General features: G+C 38.9%; 1 protein-coding gene and 1 long non-coding RNA gene across 5 annotated transcripts in view; one reads left to right on the forward strand and one right to left on the reverse strand.

The window, feature by feature from the left end:
- tsnare1 (T-SNARE Domain Containing 1) overlaps positions 1 to 13,061 on the reverse strand; it is a 241,031-nt gene extending 227,970 nt beyond the window's left edge. For 2 of the 3 annotated variants that reach the window (XM_039620211.1, XM_031749703.2), the window contains exon 1: positions 12,953 to 13,061. The gene's annotated coding sequence lies outside the window, so the exon portion shown is untranslated. The remainder of the gene's footprint in view (positions 1 to 12,952) is intronic. The other variant, XM_039620210.1, reaches the window with a different exon arrangement.
- Positions 13,062 to 15,443: 2,382 nt separating this feature from the next.
- LOC120442824 lies at positions 15,444 to 17,754 on the forward strand. Of its 2 annotated transcripts, none has more exons than XR_005614956.1 (3): positions 15,444 to 15,594; positions 17,375 to 17,549; positions 17,694 to 17,754. It is a non-coding gene; the product is annotated as an uncharacterized LOC120442824 (long non-coding RNA). The 2 variants fall into 2 exon arrangements; XR_005614955.1 differs by lacking the exon at positions 15,444 to 15,594 and adding an exon at positions 16,451 to 16,504.
- Positions 17,755 to 19,451: the final 1,697 nt, after the last annotated feature.

Here is a 19,451-nt window from a genome sequence, read left to right on the forward strand (position 1 = left end):
AGGACAACTATTAGTCATGCACTGCATAAAGTTGGCCTTTATGGAAGAGTGGCAAGAAGAAAGCCATTGTTAACAGAAAACCATAAGAAGTCCCGTTTGCAGTTTGCCACAAGCCATGTGGGGACACAGCAAACATGTGGAAGAAGGTGCTCTGGTCAGATGAGACCTAAATGGAACTTTTGGCCAAAATGCAAAACACTATGTGTGGTGGAAAACTAACACTGCACATCACTCTGAACACACCATCCCCACTGTCAAATATGGTGGTGGCAGCATCATGCTCTGGGGGTGCTTCTCTTCAGCAGGGACAGAGAAGCTGGTCAGAGTTGATGGGAAGATGGATGGAGCCAAATACAGGGCAATCTTGGAAGAAAACCTCTTGGAGTCTCCAAAAGACTTGAGACTGGGGCGGAGGTTCACCTTCCAGCAGGACAACGACCCTAAACATAAAGCCAGGGCAGAATGGTTTAAAACAAAACATATCCATGTGTTAGAATGGCCCAGTCAAAGTCCAGATCTAAATCCAATCCAGAATCTGTGGCAAGATCTGAAAAGTGCTGTTCAGAAACGCTGTCCATCTAATCTGACTGAGCTGGAGCTGTTTTGCAAAGAAGAATGGGCAAGGATTTCAGTCTCTAGATGTACAAAGCTGGTAGAGACATACCCTAAAAGACTGGCAGCTGTAATTGCAGCAAAAGGTGGTTCTACAAAGTATTGACTCAGGGGCTGAATAATTACGCACACTCCACTTTTCAGTTATTTATTTGTAAAAATGTTTGGAATCATGTATGATTTTCGTTCCACTTCTCACGTGTACACCACTTTGTATTGGTCTTTCACCTGGAATTCCAATAACATTGATTCATGTTTGTGGCTGTAATGTGACAAAATGTGGAAAAGTTCAAGGGGGCCGAATACTTTTGCAAGCTACTGTAATTACTGTAGGCCTGAATACGTCAGTTATGGAATATTGAGCTGGGACAGAACGGGGCAGAGTGGATGAGACATAGAGAACCAGGCCTTTTGCTGGCAGTGGAGAGCATCGCGAAAACCATCGGTGAGCACAGCCCAAACGGAGAAGTATTCCAAGCAAGTAAAAACTGAAATCCAGAGCAGAGCAGCTGAATTGAATGAGTGTCAGGCTTGAGTCGGAGAGTACAGGGGCTGCAGACTCAACCACAATGCTGCAGAGCATTGTGGATGAAACAGGGAGGGAGAGAGAAGTCTAGCAAAGAGTAGGCAAATTTGGAAAGTGTGATAAATTTTCACTGTTCTACTTTTTTTTGCATTTATATTATTGAAGCAATAAATGGTTCAAATTGTTTCACAGTGAGTGTTCTGACGTTATACCTGCTTTATTTTATGATAGTTAAATATCACAGGTTATCTAAAAATTTTTAATGCTACACAAAGCTAATCAAAGTTAATCCAAAATGCTGTGTTGACTGTGATGATTATTTTGTTTGTTAAGGTGGAAAAGCTTCCGAAATCCAGCTGGCCCTGTGTGAGAAAGTAATTGCCTCCTTCACCTAATAACTGTTTGTACCACTGTTGTCAGCAAGAACTGCACTAAAGCATTTGTAATAACTGGCAAAACTGCTTTAATTCAATCACACTCAAGGGTTTTTTAGGGGCATTAAAATCCTGTTTAAGGTCTGATTTAAATCTGGACGAATAATGGCCAGACACTCTGCTTCTGGATTTTCTGGTAGAGAGCGTCCAGGTCCGTCCTGAAGCAGCAAAGCAGCCCTACCACCACCATGATTGACTGTTGTGGTAGTGTTGTGGCATTGTTTTGTTTTTATAACATATTGTGTTAGTTTTATACCAGATGTATCGGGATTCAAACCTTCCAGATCAGTCAACAAAATATTTTCCCCATAGTTTTGGGGATGTTTTTATTAAACATGAGATGAACCTTTTTTATCTGCAGTTATTTTCACCTTGGAACGACCATAGTTGGCATTTTGTTCAGTCTCTTTCTTGTTATTGCTGAATCATGAAGGCTGAGTTTAAATGAGGCAAGTGAAGCCAACAGTCCTTCAGATGCTGCTCAGGGTTTGATATAGTTGCAGATGTAGTCTTGGAGCAATTTTGGTAGGCTGTTTCAAGTTTTCTTCATTTGTGGACATTTGTTCTGACTGTGGTTTGCTGAAGTCTCAAAAGCCTCAGAAATGGTTTTGTAACCCTTTCCATACTGATAGATTTCAGTGACTTTGTTTTTCATCTGTTCTTGATCGTGGCTCAAGAGTTGGGAGTTCGCCTTGTAATCGGAAGGTTGCCAGTTCGAGCCCCAGCTTGGACAGGCTCGGTCGTTGTGTCCTTGGGCAAGACACTTCACCTGTTGCCTACTGGTGGTGGTCAGAGGGTCCGGTGGCGCCAGTGTCCGGCAGCCTCGCCTCTGTCAGTGCGCCCCAGGGCGGCTGTGGCTACAACGTAGCTTGCCATCACCAGTGTGTGAATGTGTGTGTGATTGGGTGGATGACTGAATGTGTAAAGCGCTTTGGGGTCCTTAGGGACTAGTAAAGCGCTATACAAATACAGGCCATTTACCATTCTTTAGATTGTAGCATGGTGTGTTGCTTTTTGAGATTTCTTAGCCTACTTTATTTTGCCAGACAGGTTCTTTTAAAGTGTTTTTTTTTTAAATTCAGCAGGTCTAGCAGTAATCAGGCCTGAATGTGGTGTGAATTTGAAATCAGCTTTCCAAAAAACGTGATTAATTCCATTTATTTATTCCATTTTTTTAATTATTAATCATAGTTAATTCATGTTTTAACAAGGTGTGTATATGTGTGCGTGTGTGTATTGGTGGAAGGGGGTTAAACAGAAAACAATGACACATCTAAAGCTATTTACAGTTTTTCCACAAAAGAAAAAAGTTTTGGCTTACTATTAAATATGTTGTTAAGTTTATCACCTATGATAACTTATGATGCTGCTAAATTATTAGTTTGATGTCATAAGAAATTCCACAGTGTTTGTAATTTATTTATAGTATACTAGATCTTACAGAAGTGAGACCAACATCCTACCAGCAGTGTAATGCTAGCTTTCTTCCTCAGGACAGGCCTCCAGTGACTTGGTCTGGTAATGGTTTCCCTGTTTGGAGCAGAGTGGAAAAGCCTAAGGACTTGGCCAGCGATAAGGAAGAGTAATGATCTTTGGCCGATGAGTGAGCCATGCTGTGGCCACTTCCACTCTCATTCTGCACACCAATAAATGCACCACATGGAGTCATCACTCCACTTGAGGATGTTTTCTGGAAGTCCCACTGAGAGTGTCTGAAGCTCAGTGTCTGGGATGTGCCGAGGAACTCCCATGGGGCAGCAAGTGCTGTCCCGGGCCCTGGTATTTGAAAATGTCAATCTTTCTGTGTGTTTTCAGAGGAAGGGAGGGGGGTGTGAGGAGAGCTTCCTGGCCCTGTCTGCAGGACCACAACAGATGGCCAACTGGACATCTACGATGCGTCCTTCTGGTGCCATCCTCGTGCTACATATGCTTCACCCTGCAGCTATGACTTCCTGGAGATTGCTTTCTCACAGTCCCTCACAGCCGTCACCATGGCTACACAATCCCAATTGTGGGGAACAGACCTCAGCACTTACAAACACAAACAGACACCAGTATGAAAACCCTTTTCAAGCCCTAAATCACCACATGCACAGCGAGACATTCCAAACCCACTATCAGGCAGTCTTTTATCAGCCTAGCACATTCTGGTAATACTGGCCACTGTGTAACTGCCATCCCTTCCCTTTTAATATTCCGTAATATCCAGATTTCACATGTCATGTAGTCAAATTGTTGGAACTAGGTGATAAGATGCAACTCGGTCAAGTCTCGACAAAAGCTGACTCTTGAGCAAATGTATTTCACTCTCTGGTTATGACGAGATAATGAGAGGCATCTCCTGACACAATGCCAATCAGTCATGTGGTCATGCTTTTGGAAACAATTGGCCTGCTTTGCCTACTGATAAGCTCAGACTAATCAGGGGAAAATGTTGAAAGCAAACATGATTGATTATTGCAATCAAATTGGTTCTGGAGAGTACAGGAGATGAAATACACAGACAGGTGAGCATAATGGTGGAAATTGCACTTAAAGAAGAGCTTTGAAATGAGAATTACAAAAGCAGCTACGGAAACCAGTTTTTAGGCTGATAATCAATTGACAGTAAGTTAACAATGCAAACTTTAAACGAACTGTCTTTTTTGTTGTTGTGTTTGTTATGTTTTGATAAATAGGAAAGCCAGAACAGATTTCAAAATTATTTTTCTTGTGTCATAATTAACATTGTAGAGCTACACGTATTTAGGTATGCCACATAGATGGAAGGTTTCATATATAAAGATGTGAGCCTGAAACTAGTCGTTAGTGAGATAATGGGTGTTAAGAGGTAAAAAAGTACAGATAGCTGATAAATTCAACATGCCAGCAGAAAAATAATCACCATTCTCCAACACAATTCTTCCAAAAGACGTTCCCTATCTGGTTTGTTTTAGAGACTAAATAAATATCAGTACTGAAAGTAGCTGTAAAAAATGATGAGCCTGTGGGAGGGTTATGAATAACTTTTTTTTCTCTAATAGTTAAATTTTTATTTAGGTAAAAATTTCCCCTTAAGTTTGTGGGTTATTTCTTTTAAGGTTATGTTTTTGAGTTACTTCTGATTTGAGGCTTTCTTTTTTGTTTTTCAGAGGAGCCACAGTATCAGGGTCATATGCAGCGAGGAGAGCTCCATCACACTCAGTCACTCTTTCTTGTGTCTGGGATTACCATAATAACCCTAATATCACTGAAAACACAGTTCATTGCTTTCAGAAGTTGGAATTCTTTCCAATTGAGGAAATGGTTCAGGAGTTATGGGAGTAACAGATGTTTAAAAAATGTCTGATGCCAGTGACAGGTTAGGCTTTAGAGGATTAAAGAGGCTTCACTAACACATCTACACATAAATGCATATAGGACACCTATAGCTTAATTGTTTCTGGCCCCTGGAATGTACTTCATACCTTCCTTGGTCACTAGTGATTTCTTGGCTTTAACTATATAAATGCGTACAGACAAATTCCAGGAACTGTTGCATGCTGAAGCAAACATGAAAGCTCACCCTTCAAGCTCCCAGGTCAAGGAGAAGCTTTACACGTAAGGTATAGCATGCAATTCGAGAAAGGGCAAGGACCACGATTTCATCATTTACAGTTACGGCTTGTTCTAAAAATAACTGAAGTTTTAAGACATTGTTTTATCAGTGATAGAATTACAAAATGCCAAATCTAGGCAAGTTAGTTGGGTGCATGGATGGATGCTGAACGGCCCATAATGGCCCGTAAAGCTGGTTTTTCGTGCAATGACCATGTCCATATCTTCATTGTCTCTGTGGATGGTAGTTAAAAAAGTATAATTTTTCATGTTCTCTATATTTTGGTCAGACACATGAGTAATTACAAAGAGACAACAATGACACAGCAGCTCATTATCTGCATTCTGTTGTTCTATCACTTCATTCTCTGGGGAGAGTAAACCATGGCATCTCTATGCCCTTGCCAATACTTTGTGGAACAAACAAAGTTGTGAGGCAGAACCAGGAACTAATTTCATTAGCGGCTGCCAGTTGTGACTGATTACAGTCTGTTCTCAGTGGCTGGCAAGTGGGTCCAAAGTTCTGGAAGGTTAATAACCAGTAACAATCAATTACTTAACAAATCTGATATGATCAATGGAGTTTCCAATCTGGCAGACAGCAAGATGAGTAGCCGACTGCAATAAAACCTCAAAAATGCTGAATACTCAGCAGCAGCAATGACTTACAGCTAAAATGCTTCTGAAAGCATAACTGTACAACTGAAAGAAAAAGTAAAATGCTGCTCAATCAAAACTCTCCAGCAGCGCTTCGCTACAACGGAGAACAAGAAAAAAAACATGTAATTCTAATGAATGAATGAATGAATAAAATTTAATAGGCAAATCAGGATGGAACAATGAGCAGGAGCATATTAAAACAAAACTCCCAGGCAGAGGTTGGATCATAGTATGTCTGCGTTGTGGAAAATGAGAACAGTGCACCAGCAGCATCTTAATTAGTACATCAGCCATCACTAGGCATCCCTTGTATTGGTCCATCTTCATCCACATCAGGACTGATTATTCTAATGATTTCTAAACCTCTGTCCGGCCATTATTCACACATCACAGAGCCCGGCCTTGTTATCTCTGAGGGCAGGGCCTCTTGTCTCCCTGAATCCACAAATTAAATCCAGAAAAGGCCTCCTTTCCTTTTCTACCCTGTCCTTAGCAAGGGGTCTCTGTTGCCATTTAGCATTCAAGTCAGCTACATACATTATTAGGTGAGCTACAGTGCTCATTCTCTGAGTCGCAGAAAGAAAATGTGTGCATACCAATATGATGGACCGTGTTACAACAAGGGTAAAGGTGAGATTACCTGCTATTGGCTATAATTAAACTTTACAGTGTTGTACATAAGAAACATGCAAGTCTGAGTGGACTAAAAAAAACCTAACATTTTATTCCCAACAGAACAAAGAAAACATAAAAATTTATGTGTGAGAGAAAGTTCCATTTTAAGAAAAATATTCAATCAATTTGAATTTGATGGCAGCAACACATTGCAAAAAAGTTGGGACAGGACCATGTTTAGCACAGTGTCATCCCCTCTTCTTTTAACAACAGTCCGTAATTTCTGGGAACTGCAACTGGAATTTTGCTACAGAATTCTAGCAGCTCAACACTCGTAACTGTTCTTTGTCATATTTTTCACTTCATTATTAACTCAAACCTTTCTATTGTGTGTACTATGAAGCCATTCTGTTGTAATAGATGCAGTGTGTGGTTCAGCATTCCTGCTGAAATAAGCAATGAGCTTCCCTAATTTGGATGTGAGTATATGCTGCTCTAAAACCGGCATATAACTTTCAGTACAGTCTGTTTTAAAAGAGCTTTGGCCCAGAGGCAATGGTGGCATTTCCGGGTCATGTTTGCATATGGCTTCTTCATTCCTTAAAGAGCTTAAATGTTAAGCATTTGTGCATAGCATGGTGAACTATGTTAACAGAACAAGATTTCTGCAGGTGTTCCTGACCCTATGCAATTTTTTCGTTGACAGAATCCTTTCTGACATGCCTTTTTTAAAATGCAGTACTGAAGATCAGGGGCTGTCAATATTGGCCATTTCTCCATATTCTCTGTATTGTTTTGCTGCTATCGTGTACTTTTGTAGAACCTCTGCCTTTATTTACTTCTTAGAAATTCTGCCTCTCTAAGATGTAAATTTTATAACCAACCATTGTTACTCACCTGTTGCCAGGTAACCTAATAACTTATACAATATTTGTTGAGCTGTTTTAATTTTCCAGCATTTTGTTTCCCCATCCCAACTTTTTTGAGACATGTTGCTGACATCAAATTTAAAATAAACTCGTATTTTTTTTTATCAACTAGTAAAATATCAATCAACTAGTCTCAGTTTAAACAGGTGATGCATCTTTTATGTTCTAATGTGAAACAAATGTGGGTGCGTGAAATTTGTGAATCATTTTTTTTATTTACATTTTATAGAGCATCATTTTGGGGATTGTGGTTATATAACTAACAAAAGTACAGTGTGTCCAAAATAAGCTTATGCTGCAGTAAGCTTGAAAAATGTTCTTTCAATTTCACAATTCAAAAACATTTTGGTAATTTCCTTGTAAAATTGATGTTGAGTAAAAATGCTTCATGTTGCAGTGGAAAATTGACTGCTGTCATGTTGTATCAGTGGAAATACACTATCATGGTATAATCTGTATCACAGTGACACCAGATATTCTCACTCTGAAGGGAAACTTAATGCTGATTTATCAGATACCACCTCTGTATCTATCCACTACACCCATGGTGTCGCACTTGGGTGATGCACCAACCAATACCCTTTTAGAGACCCAGAAAGTCTAGATTAGGTGTTGGTTGCAGTTTAGACAAACCAGTTTGTATCTTGCTGGAACCTTGTTGTTTGGCTTTTCTTCACTTCCTTTTTAATCTTGCTTTTACTTGCTAGATAATTTTAGGCACTAAAAACTACTTTAGTACAAGAAACGAATAAAGAGTAATCCTTGTGTATAAGTGAAATAGTACCAATAATATTAACTGACCCCCTGGGGATAAAACCTGGATGACTGTTGTGAAAAAAAAATGCAAGGGACAAATTGTTATGGACACATGACACGGTTAGAATATTGCTGTAACTGAGGACAGGGGACTGAAAGCATACTCCTGTTCAGCAGTGATGAGGTGGTCCAGAAACAGATTGCATTGTGGGTGTTGGGATATGCAGTAACAGTCTGATCTGTAGTACATCTTACCTGGATCTTACAAGTCTTAAAGGCTCTACCACATACATTTTGGTACTTAATTCAGCTCTTAGTTTTGCATCACTTATCCAGACCTGGATCATGATCGTAGCACGCATAGCCTACACAATCTCCTCCCACATAACTTCCACCCAACCTGAAGCATTGCCAGTGCCATGCCATGGCTGTTTTCCCATATGGATGTGAGAGAGTGGGGTTTTCATCAGATACCTAAAGTACCAGAGCTTGTGATGACAGAAATTTATTTAAGCTTATTGTCACTTCTTGAGTCAAAAAACACACAATATCATGACCACAGAGGCGGGTCTTAGGCCACTGAATTCTCTAAGAAAACTAATACATTTAAGAAATGCACTCATCCCTTATCCAACGTACAGTACATATATATGTACACATGTTGTTATATACATTCAAACAGACATACTGACATACAAGCAACAACGTGAACCACTGAAAAATGTTTAAGTCTATAAGAACAACTTTCCAGCAGTTAATTAAAGTGAATGAAGTGATGACCTGTTTAGGAGCTACAACCTCAAAAGTGTGATCGGCTCTGGATTTAAAATGTGTCTTACAGTTAAATGGCTGCAGTCAGATGATTAGGATGATTAGACTGCTGAAATACCATTCCTGCCTCTCATGAAAGGCTTGCTGTGGGATTAATAAAACTGCAAAGTAAATTCTGAATTTCACTGAAAGCCAGTGAAGGGTACCAAGAGCAAGGGGGATAAGTTATTGCTTGCTAGTTTTTGCTATAACATTCTAACTGTTGCATTCTGAACCAGTTCAAGTGCAAGGAGGCTTGAGTGGTAATCATGAAAAGTGAGAAAATGAAAATGTACTAAAAGGTCCAAGGTGTCAGGTGTCACTAGAGGTTTGTTTGTTTTTTTGTATTTTACAATATTTCTTAGATGAAAGAAATGTTAAAAATGTGCATATATCTGAAAAACATGATGTGGTACAAATGTTCCAAGTAGGGTTTACTTGAGTTTTTGAGTTTTGGTAAGTAAAAATGTTATAGTTTAAAGGTCTGTGGCTAGCAGGTATGGTCGTCTCTGTATTGTACCCATAGGCTGGATGCAAACTCTTAATCTAGTTATCTCGCATTAGCTGATAACTAGTACTCCAACTTTTGATTCAAACAGTCTTTTCTGCACATTACAAAACCAAAAGCTGATGTCAGGGTCACTAGATCCTTGTTTTATATGAAGTCTATGGTTACAGGCTGTTTCTGAAAACATATTAAAACTGTATTAAAAAACACAGAATAACCCAATGCTCAGGCTGATGGGAGAGAGAGAGTGATTTTCCATTTAGAAATGCATCAGATTTTAGTCAGCAAGCCATTATGACCTTTTTTTTTTTTTTTTTTGGCAGAACTTGTCAGTAAATATGAAGGAAAATATAAATAAACAGTTGTTTACTGTTACCTGCATGATGGCCAGTGGACAATAGATCTACTCTTTCACTGTTGGGACAATCTTGCAATGACAAACAACAGCTAATTATTTACACACTGGGGCTGTAACTGTTATGTCAAGGCATGATCATGTATTTGGGCAGATACCACAGCAGATGGCAGTTCTGAATAGGAGCCATATGTAAACATTACAAATGAAATGGAGGTTTAAGCTGTCATGTCATGCTGACACAGCTGAATTTCTGGGTGTGTTTTAGTTCAGATTTCATCCTTTACATCAGATGAGTCAATATACTGTACTCATTTTGACAGGAATTGCGATAGTTACTGTAGTCGGTGGGTATTTTTAAGCCCCTTGCTTAATTTGCATATAATTCAACTCAGTTCTATGACTGCTTCTTCAAAACTCACATAATTATTGAGTCCAACAGAACATTTGTTCCAGACTAGCAGACTAGAGATCTATAGGAGATGTGTTCATAAAACTGGGTGGATGTAAGGATATAGTGACCTTGACCTTTAGTTACTTGTATTATCATATTACACTGTCTGAATTTTAAAGTAGATTAATTTGAACAGGAGACAGGCATGAAACTTAAAGTGAGCTTTTGATGTTGATAGTTCAGAGATGAATGTTGTCCAGAAATTCAGAATCATCAAAGAACAATGCAAGGGAATCCAAATACCAAAAGTCACTAGGAATGCAAATACAAAAAGCACAGGGAACATAGAGCAAGGAGATACACAGGTATGTCGATGACACAACAAGTCAGTGATGGAACAGGAAAAAGGTGGGGGATGGGGGTGTGGGGTTAATGGTAAATGGACACAAACAGAACTAACCAGTTATATCCTAAAAGTAATCAGAAAACTAAACTGAGACTTTCGGACTTTATGGGTAAAGAACTACAGAAGAAACACAAACAAAAAAGTAAATTCAACTTCTGAGACATTAATCTTCTCACTTCAGTAGCAGAGGGGGGTGTTACCAGTTTCAGCTGCTTTGGTGTTAATTAAATTAACAACGAATTCAATACAGTGGCAACAATGGCACAACACCCAAAACAGGAATGGTTTTACAGGTGGAGGTCACAACAGTCTTTTCTGACTGTTTTTTTTTTTTTCACACGTTTTGCATTTGGCTCTAGCTGTGTCAAATTTGTGTTTGGTGCTGGACAGGTGGTGCACAGTGGGTTTTATCAGAGCTGAAAACTGCTACCTACTGATTTTAGATATGAGACTGGAAAAGCACTGAGACTGAGACTGGACTAAACTGTAATGTTTCAGACCGAAAATCCAAAACAAGAAGCATTACAATGCATAAACCCTAAAGAGAACTGCATAATCTATGTTTATTTTCACTTACTTAAGAGAGACAGGATAGGCAACTCCTTCAGTTTACTGAAATACTTCCACCTCCTCGAGCAACTAGGAGAAAGACTAAATGTAATAATTTGTCTTGATGCATTCACTACCAAAAGTGTTGTCAAGCCATTGGAACAGCAACAGAAATCCACACAGGGGCCTAAATCCCAAAACACGTTTTCTTGACTCATCACTTCATTAAAAAAATAGCAGACAGATTAAAATACAGGAAGAAATGGGAGACTAGATGACAGTAGATGAGACTGAGTCAGCCAAACGATGTGTAGCAGGATGTCAATTGTTCAGTGGTGCATCATTCTCATATTCTCCAAGGCTTATGTGACATAATCAAAAGTTCCAGAACCTTGAGGGCAGATTGTTTTCTCAGCTACTGTTTATTTTAGACCATGCATACTCTACTCTGCAGCACACTGGATCAAAAATAAAATAACTAGGTTTATACAGCAGCAACTCTAAAAAGAAAACTGAAAGTCAGTTTCTCAAAATATATCTCCATGATAAGAGCACTGAACCCATAACACAACTATGATCCAGACCTACCATATGGTGAAAAGACAAGAAAATGATCTCTAATATTCTTTATGTTCAATTTCTCCTTTTTTGGGGATACACATATGTGACTTTTATCACCTATTTCAAATTACTAGCTTGATTAATGATAAGTCTTTGCTCTTTTGCTAGGAAAGAGTTAGCAAATATACTTCAAGATACTTTAGCTGGCATCATGTGTACTACACACACAGCTGTCAGCATGTAAGTCTCATGGTACCAGCAGGTTTTGCCATTTTTAATGGATTCTTGAGAAATTTAAAATTCCTCTTAATAACAGGCTTTTTATTATGCTGTTGTGAAATTCCAGCCTGGAGATGCTCACCCAGTAAATTTGCTAAAGCTATTAGCCATTTCTGTCATTTAGGTGTAAGTATCTGCTGTTTCTAACTCTTTATGTGTGTCTACATGCTAAGCTAAGCTAGCCAGATATAGAGTGTAGCTTCATATTGAATGTCATACCACCCCAAAAGATCAAACACTTAAGAAGAAGATAGATATATCTATTTGCAACATAAACCTAAAGTTAATCTACTCCCATAAACACATGTGCCATGGCAAATTGAGCAAAGTGACCTATCTCCAGGGCGCCTGCCCTTCACTGTTTTCATATTTAAGTCTAAAGTATAAACACGATATAATGTTTCAGCCTGATTTTGGTCAAAAACAGGCCCATTAAAAGGGCTGTCTGGCTTCTTCACATTGTTAAATGATAAGAAACTGAATGCTAAAACACTGTCCAAAAAGCAACCTGTTAATTCACAAACCTACTTTCCCAAGAATAATAAAAATAAGAGCAGGAAACAGGAACTATCCAGGGATGACATGATCACAGACACAACAGATAGCTTTTATAAGAGACAGCTCTTAAAAGAGAAAGTGAGTATAACTATCACACACCCATCCTTTCTCTTTATCAGATCTCTGAACATCTCAAAGAATATGGTATCCATACAAAGATACAAGCACACGCTCCTCACATAGCCTGCAGGCACAATATGTTTACAGCAGAAAGATTTAAACAAACATCTGCTCTCTTGTTGTCATCAGAAAGCAACGAAGAGGCATTTCTGATGGCCTCCCATCCCCCTCATCTTTGTTTCTACTCTCCTCCCTACTAATCTCCTCCCCTCCTCCTCCTGCCTCGGTGTGAGGCTGGAGCATTAAAGCAGTCACTACAGGCTGAAAAACGCAGGGTGAAAAGGAGGAATTCCTCCAGTTTTACCTTTGAATGTAGGGATTGATGTGGGCTGTGATTCAGTGATTCAGAGATCTTGCTCTTCCTCAGCTTCGCCTGACAACATCATATGATCCAACCACCTGCTTCTGCTGCCTGGTCATATGATCTGGTTAAGTCTTGGCAAAGAACTGTGGGATTTGTAGTTGAGACCTACTGTGTCAGTTAATACCCTGTATTATGTACCTGTACAATAGCTATATATTCTGAAATCTTCAGCAATTGAAAATCTAAAAGAGTTGTATGTGAATTACAGTTTTCATTACAGTTTTAAACATATACAGCACAGATGAAGTGAATATCATTGATGGGCTCTTGCATTCATTTATATGCAGATAATTTTAATGTCACTTGTAATCGCTACAGAACAGACAAATTATCTACAGAGACCAAAAGAAATTTGAAGATAAGGTCATACATTTTAAAATGGAGGGTTTCAAATATTTTTTCCTAAAGCTGTTTAGGAGAAAAACAACAACAATTGAATTATTCACCTATTCTATTGACCCATCCTAAGTAAATCCAGCCAGCTCTTGTGACTGCTGTGGAGATATACCAGACCTGTCCTAGTTATGGTTTCAACCAGTCAGTAGGGGTGGTCCATTTCCTTCCCATCAAGCAATTGTCTTCTTTGGTTCATCCAAATAAGTTGATTCAAAACCTGGCATACACACTGCCAGAATCTTTTAGAGTGGAGAACCACTCTTCCACAGTAAAGGCAACCAAAAAGCAGGACTTACATTACATATCTGATCAAGAAAGAGAAGTCTCCCTGAAGGCTTTTCATGACTCCAAATCTACTTTATCAGGTTCCTAACAAGGACAATTTGATATGTGTGAATGTCGTGGTTCACTTTTGGTTAACTTTGCAGATGTCTCAGTATGGATTGTGTCATACAGCAGAAAACAGCAAATGGAAAAATGTAAAGAAGCAGTTGCATTTGCCAGATGAGCTAACTCCAACCCCAGACAGAGATCTGTAGGTGTAGATGATCTAAGCGCCCACTTCCTATGCCTCTGCACAGGTTCCAATTTGATAGAAAAAAAGCATTGAGATGGAGTTCACCTAAAGTTCAGACCAAAACAACACCTGGTGTGATAATGGCCATGACTAGGTAATAAGATGTGATTCATGGCTGCCTCAACCTTTGGGGTATCAGACCTCTGCAGTGATTTTGGCAGTGTACTAAGAGAAAATATCATATGTGCAGCATGTGAAATAGTTTGTATGTGATTCGGTATCTTATTATTGTTTTAAAGGTACACTCAGTAATTTTTGAGTTTTTTTATTAGAAAAAAGAATACTGTACCCATAAACACACATAGATTATTATGTCAACAAATTGATGCATTCTCATAAACTAATAATTTATCCATTAAAAATACATATATAAATGCATGAGCAGGTTCGCTGCACTGTTAACCTTTGCTGTATTTTTCACAGTAAAATACCACAAAATGCCCAGTAACTTACCTGAAAACATTTCTACAGTTAATTACTGTAATTTGCTATGCATTATGGGTATATTAAGGTTATTTACAGTAACTTACTGTATTTTTTAAAATTGCGGTAGTAGTTATACCTACCGTTAACACATTAGCAGTAGTGCTACTGTATTATGTGATTTGAATGGTTCATCATACTGTTTGTGTATTTTTACTCTTTCAGTGGTTGGTTGCAATAGTGCATTACATTTTAACTCTTTCACTGCTAACCATTTCCAGATTTTCCTCCAACCTATGCCATTTGTCAGTATGATACCAGTGAAAGTATTATGGTTTTGACTTTTTAGGGGACTTGCCTGTGTGTAAGGTTCAAGAATTCTGATCATCTAATCTGCTGCATGCAGTTGTATGCACATGCACAGCTGCTGCAAATGTGTGCTTGCCACTGCGTTGCCATAGAGATCAATTCAAGTGACAGCTGCTCCTGGGGAGAGGGAAAAGAATGCAGAAAGGCCTCCTTGTAGGAAATTTTATAAAGCAAGGTTCTCCAAATCTCTCCCAAAATTCTGTGTTTTCTTAATTGACTTCCATTCATATGTAAAGACTATAGGGTTAACTACAAATAAAAAAAAGCAGAATTCACATTGTTGCATCTCCATCACTTATCTCTGATTAACCCTGAACAAGATTCACACTTCCTTTTGTTAATTTTTAACTTGCCACTATTCTGTTGTTGGATTTCACTTAGGTTGTTGCTGCTGTCTGTTTTGTGTAATTTTGTACTTGTGACAAGTAGTGAATAAAGTTATTTAAAAAAAGACGCAGAAAGGCGAACTTTAGTCAGTGGAGAATATTGTAATAATTTGGCGGAGGCTTCTCAGTCGAGCAGTAACTGAATTGCTCATTTACTGAACGTGCAACATGTACAGAACTCTTCTGGGAACTAGTCAACCCAACTTAGTGAAACACACACTGAATGCATGCTGACCCCGCCCACCCACCTACCTCTACCAACCACCACTCCATATCCTGACTGACATGACCTGTGATCCAGTGATTGACAGGAGAGGAAAGACTGGCCAACTTTGTTAGCTCTTCGTTAGGATATGCTCGAGAGGACAAAAGATTTTGCACCTCGTTATTGTTGGACCTCTGTGTGGAAACAGCGAACGGGACGTCATAAGGTAATGCAAAGGACTCTCCTACCTAACATACTCGTTTATTAACTTTTAAGAGCATATATATTTTTGTGTGTGTCGGGGGGGGGCTTAAACTCGGTGTTAGCTTGGTCGAAATAGCACATTAGCTGAATTATTCTGGAAAAAATAGGTTGTGTGTGTGTTTTTTTCTTTTCTTATTTAAATATATATTTAGATATATATTTTCCACGGGGAGGGGCGAGGAACAGAGGCGCAACACAGTCTTTGTCTTTTTCCCGCCGAGTGTGGTGCATTGTCCTCCTGCGCTTCTGTTCTATGACTATTGAGAAGCTAGCCACGCTAACAGTGGCACATTTAGCTTCAGCTCTTTGAAAGACAAGACAAAGCAGCAGGTAAAAATACACATTTAATGAGAATAAAGAAAGACAACTTTTTTTTTGGAAGTTTAGAGACTGCTAAAACAATCTTATCCAGTTTTGAGCTTGCTCATGTAGGTTAGCCTGCTTTATTTAATTTTGTGTGAGCTGCAGTACACAACATTAAAAGTTAATATAACATTAGGTTGGTGGCGCGAGGAACTCCAACCTAAGTTTAATATTTATTATTTTTTTAAGTGGGAAGGGAGCATGTTTTTTTCCTTTAATACAACGTCTTCCAGGGTCTTTTTCATAGGAAAACCATGTAACGTCTGTGTTAGGTTGGTCAAAAGAGCAATTAGTTGAATTATTCTGGAAAAGATGGGTTGTGTGTTTTTTTTTTTATTTACTTATGTAAATATATTTTTCAAGGGTTAAATAAATGCAACATTAAATTAACAATTGTCTCTCTGTCTTTTCCGCCCAGTGTGGTGCATTGCTGTCCTCCTGCCCTTGCTGGCCAAGCGCTGACAGTGTGATGTAGCCTCAGTTCTTTGAGAGACAAGACAAAACAGCAGGTAAAAGACATATAAAGTTAGACAACATTTTTTTGAAATTTAAAGACTGCTAAAACAATCTAACCCAGTTTTGAAGTTTCTCATGCAGGTTAGCCTGCTCTAATCTCAACTGTGGTTTATTGTTTCATAGGTTCCATTTAAAAAGCAAGACAGTGTAGTGGTCTGTAAATTAGTCGCAGTTAGTGGCAGTGCCATTGTTAAGGGGTTTAACGTCAGCTTGACAGACCCTCCAAAATTTTTCCTCCAGTGTTTCAGGGTCTGCATGGTTTAAGTTAATAACATTGATCTATATATAGTTTTCTTTTAACTTTTTCCCATTTTTGATACAACCCAAGCAATGTAGATCCCTTCTTTAATAATAGAACAAACAGATAATAGATTGAGATGTTTTTCAGTCACTGTTGTGTTGTTGCCATGCTCTTTGCAAATTAAAAGTTAAGTCAAATTCACACACATGCAGCCATGTACAGGTGTAGATTTTGTGGTGTTTGTAGTTCAGAATTAAGACAATTTTGTTATCATATGAAGAAACATCAGCACACAGCTAATTAACAGGGGTTTGTCTGTTTTATATTGTATAAAATATAATACACACAGTTTGCTGCTGTTTCTCTTATTATTTATTATACACAGTGACCAACAGGAAAAAACAGCCTAACATTTCAGCACAGGCCAAAATGCCAAAACATTAGGCAGTTTTTTCCTGTAATTGATCATAATTTTCATTACATAATAAATAATAAGAGAAATAGCAGCAAACCGTGTGGATTCTATTTTTGTACAGTGTGAGGCCTGCTGTTCAGCATTCTTGTGGAAACCTTATTTGTAAGGGTGAGCACATTGTCTTATTGGACTCTTCTCTGTTTTTAGGGAATAATTTCATGTCTGCAAGCCGCTGGATGATCAGTTTGGAGGGCAAGGTATTTTATGAGCCTGAGCAGATGCATGACTTTGGCAGCACCCTTGCTGGCTTCTTTGCGTCATACTACGTTTTCAACCTTGAGTATCAGGAGTCAGCGTCCATCACACTGGAGATGATACAGAGGTAAATACTTTACACCATTAAAGCTTACACCATTTAGGAATGAAATATATGTGATAGCTTGACTACAGTTGCAGAAACATATAGGTGATTGCTGTAATGTATGTTTTAATTTTGAAATTAAAGCAGCCTTTTTTCCGTTAAAAGGTTCTTTGTGAGGATCAATCCAGACATGGGAACAAAATGCCCTGCAAAACTTGGTACAAGCATAAGACAGGTCATGTCGTAAAGAGGAAGGTTACAAGCATCAGCCCTCGGATCACCACCTTCCTCCAGCGGCTCTCTGGAGGACTTCAACTAGGTAAGAATACAGAGATGATAATATCTTTTACATAGCTGATAATTATATACAGTTAAGCCCATAATTATTCATACCCCTGCTAAATTTTGACTTAAAGTTACTTTTGTTCAACAAGCAAGTTCTTTTTTGAGCAGAAATGACACAGGTGTCTCCCCAAAGATAATAAGACGATGTACAAGAGGCATCATTGTGGAAAAAATATTTCTCAGGTTTTATTTATATTTTAGCAAAAGTATCATGTCCAGAATTATTCATACCCTTCTCAATAATCAATAGAAAAAAGCCTTTATTGGCTATTACGGCAATCAAACGCTTCCTATAATTGCAGACCAGCTTTTTGCATGTCTCCACAGGCATTTTTGCCCATTCATCTTTAGCAATGAGCTCCAAATCTTTCAGGTTGGAGGGTCTTCTTGCCATCACCCTGATCTTTAGCTCCCTCCACAGATTCTCAATTGGATTCAAGTCAGGACTCTGGCTAGGCCACTGCAAAACGTTAATGTTGTTGTCTGCTAACCATTTCTTCACCACGTTTGCTATATGCTTTGGGTCATTGTCGTGCTGAAATGTCCACTGGTTCCCAAGGCCAAGTTTTTCTGCAGACTGCCTGATGTTGTTGTTGAGAATCTTCATGTATTGCTCTTTTTCATGGTGCTGTTTACTGTGATTAGGTTCCCTGGTCCATTGGCTGAAAACACCCCCAAAGCATTAGGTTCCCACCACCATGTTTGACAGTGGGGATGGTGTTCTTTGGGTTGAAGGCTTCTCCATTTTATGCCAAATGAAGGCAACATCATTGTGACCAAATAATTCAATTTTTGTTTCATCTGACCATAACACTGAAGACCAGAAATCTTCTTCTTTGTCCAGATGAGCATTTGCAAAGGCCAAATGAGCTTTGGCATGCCTTAGAAGTGCCTGGAGAAGTGGCGTTTTCCTTGGTCTGCATCCGTGGAACCCAACAGTGTCCGTTGGACTGTCTGCCTTGAGACATTGCTACCAGCAGAGCCCAGATTCACCAGAATGGCCTTGGTGGTGATCCTGGATTCTTTTTTCACCTCTCTCACTATTCTCCTGGCCAGCACAGGTTTCACTTTTGGCTTCCGACAACGTCCTCTGAGATTTTCCACAGTGCGGAACATCTTGTATTTTTAATAATACTTTGCACTGTAGCCACTGGAACTTGAAAACATTTGGATATGGCCTTGTAGCCCATTCCTCACTTGTGAGCAGCCACAATGCACAGCTGCAGGTCCTCACTGAGTTCCTTTGTCTTAGCCATGAATGTCCACAGACCACCTGCAGAGAGCTGCTGTTTTCACCTGTTGAGTTGATCAAAACAGCTATTTCCAATTAATCAGGGTAATTAGGATGCTTTAGAACAGCTTTGACTATTTGGAATGGATGGAACTTTGGATTTTCCCAGAGACTGTGACAGTTTGTAAAGGGTATGAATAATTCTGGACATGATACTTTTTGCTCAAATGTAAATAAAAGCTGAGAAATATTTTTTCCACAATGATGCGTGCTGTACATCATCTTATTATCTTTGTGTGAGACGCCTGTGTCATTTCCAGTCAAAACTAACTTGCTAGTTGAATAAA

Source organism: Oreochromis aureus, linkage group 11 (assembly GCF_013358895.1).
Source record: "Oreochromis aureus strain Israel breed Guangdong linkage group 11, ZZ_aureus, whole genome shotgun sequence".
Taxonomy (NCBI): Eukaryota; Metazoa; Chordata; class Actinopteri; order Cichliformes; family Cichlidae; genus Oreochromis; species Oreochromis aureus.